We start from the raw sequence: 8,160 nt of genomic DNA on the forward strand, positions 1-8,160 counted from the left end.
GTATGTCCAAACGCTTAACAAAAAACGGCTGTAAAATACGGAGCCTTTTTTTAAGCATCAAGCGTTTTTGACGGCTGGTTTTGGAGCTGTTTTTCTATTGAAACAATGAAAAACGGCTCCAAATACAGCTCAAGACGTGAAATGCACGTCTTTTTTATGGGGCGTTTTTTATGCGCCATTCTTAAAAACGGCTGCATAAAAAATGCCCAGTGGGAACGGAACGCCGTTTTCCCATTGAAATCAATGGGCAGATGTTTGGAGGCGTTCAGCTTCCGTATTTTTAGCCATTTTTTTTGGGGGGGGGGGGTTATTGGCCTGAAAAACGGCTGAAAATAAGCTGTGAGAACATACCCATAGATATAACATGTAAGTACTATATATATACATATCATACACACAAAGCATAGATACATACAACACAGATATACAAAATGTATCCACTAGATTTCAAATATATATACACTAAATATAAATTATATATACACACACACACACACACACACACATATATATATACACACACACACACACCATTTTAACCTATATAGATGACAGGTCTGAATCTCTACGTCAGCAATCCTCTTTTTTAACACATACCTCAGGCCAAAAATGAAAACTTCCAGAGCCCCTTAGTCCTCATGTGCAGTAACTGGATGACGTCTTTCTGTGTAAATCTCAGCCGTTTTCTGTACAGACTTCTCCTGCCTCCTTTTCAAAAGCAGAAAGGGTCTGTCCTACTTAACATCGTGATGGGGGGACTGCTCGGTTCCTTGTTCCCCATCTCTGGACCGCACTCCCCACCGTCGTCTCTTCTCCATTCTAACTGCCAGTTAAAGAATTGTTAAATTGTGACGAGGTCGTTGTGTGAAAGGTCCTGGAAGAGCTGAAGCCGCCGCGTCTACAGAAATGGATGACTGGTCCTTGAGCAGCTTCATACAAACCAAGTTAAAAAAAACAAAACCATCAGGTTTGATGCAGGATTTTCCTGTTATAGTAAAAAAACATAACTTTTGACTGGACTTATGAGGCTCTGCTTGCCCCCAAACAACGACGATGGCAATCTAGAGATCCCCAACTGTCTTGTACTAGGCCAAGTTTTAGCCTGTGCAGAGCATAACAACAGCACTGCATGACAGCCAGGAAATCATATGGGAAATACACCAACTGCCACAACTGGTCATCACAGAAACTGGGGCAGATTTATCAATCATGTCTATATATATATATGTATATATATATATATACACACACACACACAGTAAACATATATATATATACACACACACAGTAAACATATATATATATATATATATATATATATATATTTGAATACCTATAAGCTCCAAGCCAGACAGAAAACCTGTTTCAGCAATAACGTCCATATATATCATCACTGGAAATAGAATACCTATCAAGACATATATAGACCATAAATCTAGAATGTAAATCACCAATAGTACAAATATATCACTAGCCAATATATCAAAAAATATCTTTATTAGAATACATAATAAAAACACATGTAGACCATCACACAAAATATAAAAAAAACAGTGGTATGAGGGGTCACAATGCATCACATTAAATATACATGTGATAGGGCGGTATAATATATAGACAGACACTATACAAAGACACCTCTTTAATTACCATTATATAGATATATAAACACTGAATAGGGAGTGTAGGTAAAGAGGTGAAACCACGATCAAAGATCAAAAATCATGTCAAATACCAATCCATATTTTGCATGTTAGCCCCTCAATAAGACAAACCACAGACCACGACCAAACACACCAACATATATATATTTGGCAAGGACAGTTAGCTTCGCCCACACCCTGACTTGCTAGAAGCCTGTGAGGAAGGAGATGTGAGTGCTCAGTCTGTCTGTTGATTGTGCCTCTATTTGTCTGTGTGTCTCTGTGTTTGTGTATGTATAAGTTCCAGTATGTGTGTCTTTGTGTGTGTATTTGTCTAAGTGCCTATATATGTATCTGTACAGTGGCGTAGCTATAGGGGTCGCAACGGTCACAGTATACTGCGGGGGCATTATACGGTGTGTGGGCAGCTATGGGGGGCATTATACTGTGGGGTCAGCTATTGGGGGCATTATACGGTGTGGCCGCATTTGCATATTTAGAAAAAAGCTCATAATGTTTAAAATAATAATCATATTTGGGACACAATTTTCACTAGTATTATCAGTGTGACAGCGGCTATTAGATTAGCTAGGAGATAGGCCATTAATAAACTAGTGACAGATCTTCTTTAAACCAGAGTACTATTGGAATAGGAACTCATGTACCATTATACTAGGAGCCCATATATTAGTGTAAGTTAGTACTGGGAGCCCATATATCAGTGTATCATTGTACTAGGAGCCCATGTATCAGTGTATTATTGTACTGGGCCCCTATGTATCAGTGAATCATTGTACTAGGATCCCATATATCAGTGTTACTATTGTCCTGGGAGACCATATATCTGTGTTACCATTGTCCTGGGAGACCATGTATCAGTGCAGTGGTATAGCTATAGGGGTCACAACGGTCGCAACTGTGACCGGGCCCCTAAGCCTGGGGGGCCCGCAGGGCCACCGTTGCCACACAGCGCTGACCGCGCTGGTCCCACTTCCAACTGCATCTGCGTCCGCAGTTGGGTTCAATGCTGGAGACTTACTCCAGCATTCACTATGACCCGAGCGGCTTGGCGCAGGCAGGCGTGATGTAGTGACGTCATCACGCCTGTCTGCGTCGAGTCACTCACATCTCAGTGCGAAGGAGGAAAAGGATCTCCTCCACCCGTCGTAACAGGGATAGGTAAGTGGTTGTATTATTATTTTTCTATTAGGTACATATGGGGGCATTGTACTGGGTATGGGAGGGGGCATTATACTGTATGGGACAGGTATGGGGGGCATTATTCTGTGTGGAGGACATTATACTGTATGGGGCTGCTATGGGGGGCATTATACTGTATGGGGGGCATTATACTGTGGAGGTCAGCTATGGGGGGCATTATATTGTGTGGGGGAAGCTATGGGGAGCATTGTACTGCGGTGGTCAGCTATGAGGGGTATTATACTGTAGGGGGGCATTACACTGTGTGGGGGCCAGCTATGGGGGTATTATACTGTGTGGTGGCATTTTACTGTGGAGTAGCTATGGTGGCATTATACTGTGGGGGCATTCATGGGGTCTGTCGGGCAAGGCTACTGGGCATCGGCAGCTTTGGTGGTGTTTGGGACGGGTAGGGGGGCCCAAGCTGAATTCTTGCACCTAAGCCTGAAGCTACGCTAGTGTATCAGTGTTACCATTGTTCTGGGAAACCATACATCAGTGTACTTTTGTCCTGGTAGATCATGTACCAGTACAGTCATTGCCCCACTCCTGAGTCCTGACAAGTGCGCGCGGTCAGCATGTTGTGATGCGACCAGCGCTGCACTAATGTGCGCCGCCACTGAAGACTGAACATGGTGGCCGCACACTGAAACACACCCCGATGTTCTGTCTTCCATGCCTGCGCCCCCGCTCATTAGTGCAGCGCCGGCCGCATCACCTCATGCTGACCGCGCGCGTACTTATTTTTAGGAGCGGGGCAATGGCTGTATTACCCTCTCCGCCGTTATTCTCCTGAATGCTGCGATCAATGCTGACTGCAGCATTCAAGAGGTAAATGAGAAGGGGGATGCCCTTTGGATAGCGTCACGGAGAATTCCTGTGAAGCGATCGATGGACATACAATATATGGGCAGACAGCCCAGGGTCCATTGAAGGACCCCAGGGCTGTCTGACCATATTTCCTGTTAGGGCATACTGAGGTATGTCCTAACAACTGTGTACTATCAGAACACAGGCTAATGTACTGGCATATAGATATATGCCAGTACATTAAAGTTAAAAAAAGTAAAGTAAAAAAAAAATAGGTAATGTTACAATAAACATTAAAATAAGTCTCGATACATAAAATATACACATATTCCGTATCGTTGTGACAGTAATAACACATTTATAGCATCAATCATGTTTACGCTGTTATAAAAAAAAAATATTCACTTATTAATGTGAGGCACGAGGTGTTATGAATTTTGTACCTCCATGTGCCTCATATTAATAGTAATTAACCCCATCATGTTCCTCACACATTAACCCAATGTTGTCCATTATGACTGAGGATCATGGTGGGGTTAATTACTATTAATGTGGGGCAAATGGAGGTACTAAATTCATCACACCACGCGCCTCACATCAGGAAATAGAAGAACTTTGTTTTTATTATTATTGTTAGCAAAGTATCGTTTTGTATCGAGTATCGCAATACTACACAAAGTATGGGTATGGAAGTCCAAATGCTGGTATCGTGGCAACCCTAATTGTACTGAAAATCAATGTGTCATTTGACATTTATTATATATCCAGCAATATGCTTAAATTTAATCATGAAAGCAGCATTACAGATGAAAAAAACAAATAAGACGAATTCCTTGAGTGGATCTTCTTATCCCGTCCCCTTCTGGATAGATGGGCGTTGAAATGAGGAGGCATGGCCACAAATGTCACTCTGGCATCCCATGGGCAAGGACGATTCTTATCTTCTTCACCCTCAGATTCTGCAGGATCGGCTTACTCTGTCAGGTCCTTTTCCTTCGGTTGATGTTCATAACACGCAGGTTCCTGCAGCTGATCCTGTATAGTTCCTTCAGTTCAGAAAAGAGATTAAGTAAAAAGTTTTGCTGACATTCCATATGGAGCATATTATATGTAAGAGGTGGTAAATTATGAATACTGTACATTTGGAAGGTCTTACATTTCAGTATCCTGAATTTTTGGTATTGCTGTATTTTGTCCCTCACCCTTCTTCATGATAAAAATGTTTATATTGGCCAACCGCAGGGATATGCCATAAATGTATAACTGGTGAGGGTCCAACAGCTGGCACTCCCAACAATACTAAGAATGTGGTCTCATGTCCCCTATTTACAGATGAGACCTGGCCATGTATGTGGGGAAACTCTCCATCCTACTTTCTTTAGTGCATACAGAAAAAGCTTAGTGAGAAATGTTTGTGGTGGAAAAGTCCCTTTAAATGAATACTTACAGAAAGTTTAACAGAGTTGTCATTGGGAACATGTCATCTCATTGAAGAATTTGTTCTTCGGTCTGTCAGAGGGAAAGGATACGCTTCTCTCTGGATCAACCCAGTCCTTGTGGAACCAATCCTGCGCCATCCGTTCTGTCATTTTCTATTTATTATTAAAAAAATAATAATAATAAATAAATAAAAAAATAGATAGGTGAATAATCACGTAATAAAGTCAGTAAATAAATGTACAATTCTGCCAGCAGAGTATCCTTTTTAAACAGTGCAAGCTGGGTGCCTCCCAAAAAATTTGCCCCTGGGTTCCTCCAATTATCTAATTAACAGTGCCAAAAGACTGTCCCCTATAAACAATAGTGCCAGCAGAGTGCTCCCAATGAAAAATACTGGTAGTGACCCACATAGACAGTGCCAGCAGAGTGCCCCTAATATTTAATAAATAATACTGCCTGCAGAGTGTCCCAATGAACAGTGCCAGGAGACTGTCCTTCATAAACAACTATGCCGTTACCCCACATAAACACTGCCTGCAGATTGCCTCCTTGTAAAAAGTGCCAGCAGAGAGGGCACAATAAACAACACTGCCAGCATAGTGCTTCACCCAGCTATAGAGTTAAATGATCAATATATAAAAGAGACATGGCTGCCAGCTGTTACCACAATGGGAATCTTTCTGCATTCACGTTTATGCAGTTCATATTGAAATCAATGAGAGCAATAAAAATACATATACAGCAAACTCCCTTTAGTGGAAGCTTTCAACAGCCTTTCCATGAGACTTGCCTGTTCTTCTCATAGATCTCCTCTATTTTGGGAGTCTCCCAGATAAGCTAAGAGAGTAAGTAAGTAAGTAAGTATGTATGGTTTATACTGGGACAGATGCAGCACAATTTTGAGGTTAAAAAATTATAAATTCATACATAAAACTATATTAAGCCCCTATAGGCCCCTACAGAGCCTCAATGAGGGCCTGTCTTTTATATGTTGGGAGTTTGTATACAAGACACATGGTCTTTTTGTGGCCTGGGCCTTCCTACTAACATCTATAAATGGAACCTAAACAAATCATAAATATATAACAGCATAATATTATATCCTTACCAGAGTTATGAGCTCGGCCACTTCAATCTCCATTCTGTGGTATTTTGGGGGCATTTTCTGAGGTCTCTGCACACAGGATATATTACATGACCTGCTGTAATGAACTTCCATGCATTTCCTCCCTGAAATAGCTGCTGCATACTGTATACCAAAAATATAGATAAATATACAGAACATTATATTGCGGTATAGATTTTTGTTTAATTTTTAACCTAGTCAAGATCAAGTCAAAACTCTACTGTGTAAACAAGGCCTAACCGAAAGAAAGGAGGGGATCCAAAAGGAAAAAATAATAAATGTACTTACTTGGACGCCCTTCTGTGTTTGGCTAAATAAAAACGGCACCAAAAACTGCATGTGTAGATCTAACCTAAGAGTGTATTCCAGGTGCTGGCCTCATCGCATATTTATGGCACAAGCCTGCATGGTTCTTGTCTTGGGTTTCACAAAAAAAAATAGACAAACCAGCAAATGTGAACCTTAAGGGTATGTTCACACGGCCAAATTTCAGACGTATACGAGGCGTATTATGCCTCGTTTTACGTCTGAAAATAGGGCTGCAATACGTCGGCAAACATCTGGCCATTCATTTGAATGGGTTTGCCGACGTACTGTGCAGACGACCTGTTATTTACGCGTTGTCGTTTGACAGCTGTCAAACGACGACTCGCAAAAATACAGCCTCGTCAAAAGAAGTGCAGGACACTTCTTTCAGACGTTTTTGGAGCTGTTTTCTCATAGACTCCAATGAAAACAGCTCCAAAAACGAGTTGGTAAAAAAATGAGTTGGTAAAAATGCGAGTTGGTAAAAAACGTCTGAAAAGCAGGGTCTGTTTTCCCTTGAAAACAGCTCTGGATTTTCAGACGTTTTGGTTGACTACGTGTGAACATACCCTTAGCCATGTGCATATGTTGTGGATTGTGGCAGGATTTAGATGCGTATTCATGGCCTAAATCATGATATAATTTGCTAACATTTTGCCGGCAATGCTCATAAATGGGGTATTTTATGCCCCATACACGTGCTCTGGAAAAAAACTGTGCAGAATCATGACGCTGCCAGGGGCGTAGCTAAGGGCTCATGGGCCCTGGTGAAAAAGATCCACCTGGGCCCCCAAACATTACGAGTTACGTCAAAATCCCTCCAATGGCCTCCTGCACAGGGCTCTGAAGTCATTACATGGCATGTTGAGGAGTATGCTGCAAGTTCTCATGGATTCTCTTATATTCCTTATTTTATGATAATATATATATATATATATATATATATATATATATATATATATATATATATATATATATATATATATACATACATACATACACGGCGCTGTCGGGCAGGGGTTTCTGCAAACCACAGTACAGTTACATTGCGGCGATAGTGCAGGCTCAGGAGCTGAGACGGCACCATCACCAACGGATGCCAGCTGTATCTAACAGCTGACACCCTGCTGTAACAGCTAGGACCAGAGCTAGCCTCCGATCTGGCCGATTAACCCCTCAGATGCTGCGCTCAGAGATTGCAGCATCTGAGTGGTTTTTAGCCACCGGCATGGCCGGCCTTAGCTATGTGCGACACGTGCGGTCGCACAGGGCGCCGGCCGCCATGCTGCAAGGGGGGCGCCAGTTTGTACGAGCAGAATAGAGGAGAAATGTTCCTCCCTCTGCACTGCTGCGTGAAGTGAGCGCTGATTGGAGGAGCAGCAGGTGCTTCTGTCTGCTCCACCAATCAGCACAGCCTGTACTGCAGTGTCACAGACACTCAGCACCTCAGGCAGCTCCTTCTTGCTGTGCTGCTGCCCCAGTGAAGACTCCTCCACGGAGCTCCGGTGTCAGGTAAGTGCAGCAGCTTAATCTATTTCTATTTATGTGCAGTGTGAGGGAGGGGGAGAGAGGGGGCTTTATGTGATGTGTAACAGGATGTTTTGGTTTTTTTTAAAGATCGATTTTGTGGGGGAG

General features: G+C 42.3%; 1 long non-coding RNA gene across 2 annotated transcripts; it reads right to left on the minus strand.

Moving 5' to 3' along the window:
- Positions 1–4,625: 4,625 nt before the first annotated feature.
- LOC142652421 (uncharacterized) lies at positions 4,626–7,812 on the minus strand. Of its 2 annotated transcripts, none has more exons than XR_012847850.1 (4): positions 7,522–7,812; positions 6,202–6,342; positions 5,101–5,245; positions 4,626–4,699 (listed from the first exon to the last, which is right to left on the minus strand). It is a non-coding gene; the product is annotated as an uncharacterized LOC142652421 (long non-coding RNA). The 2 variants fall into 2 exon arrangements; XR_012847849.1 differs by lacking the exon at positions 7,522–7,812 and adding an exon at positions 6,508–6,680.
- Between the last annotated feature and the right edge of the window lie 348 nt (positions 7,813–8,160).

This window comes from Rhinoderma darwinii, chromosome 5 (assembly GCF_050947455.1).
Source record: "Rhinoderma darwinii isolate aRhiDar2 chromosome 5, aRhiDar2.hap1, whole genome shotgun sequence".
NCBI classification, from domain to species: domain Eukaryota; kingdom Metazoa; phylum Chordata; class Amphibia; order Anura; family Rhinodermatidae; genus Rhinoderma; species Rhinoderma darwinii.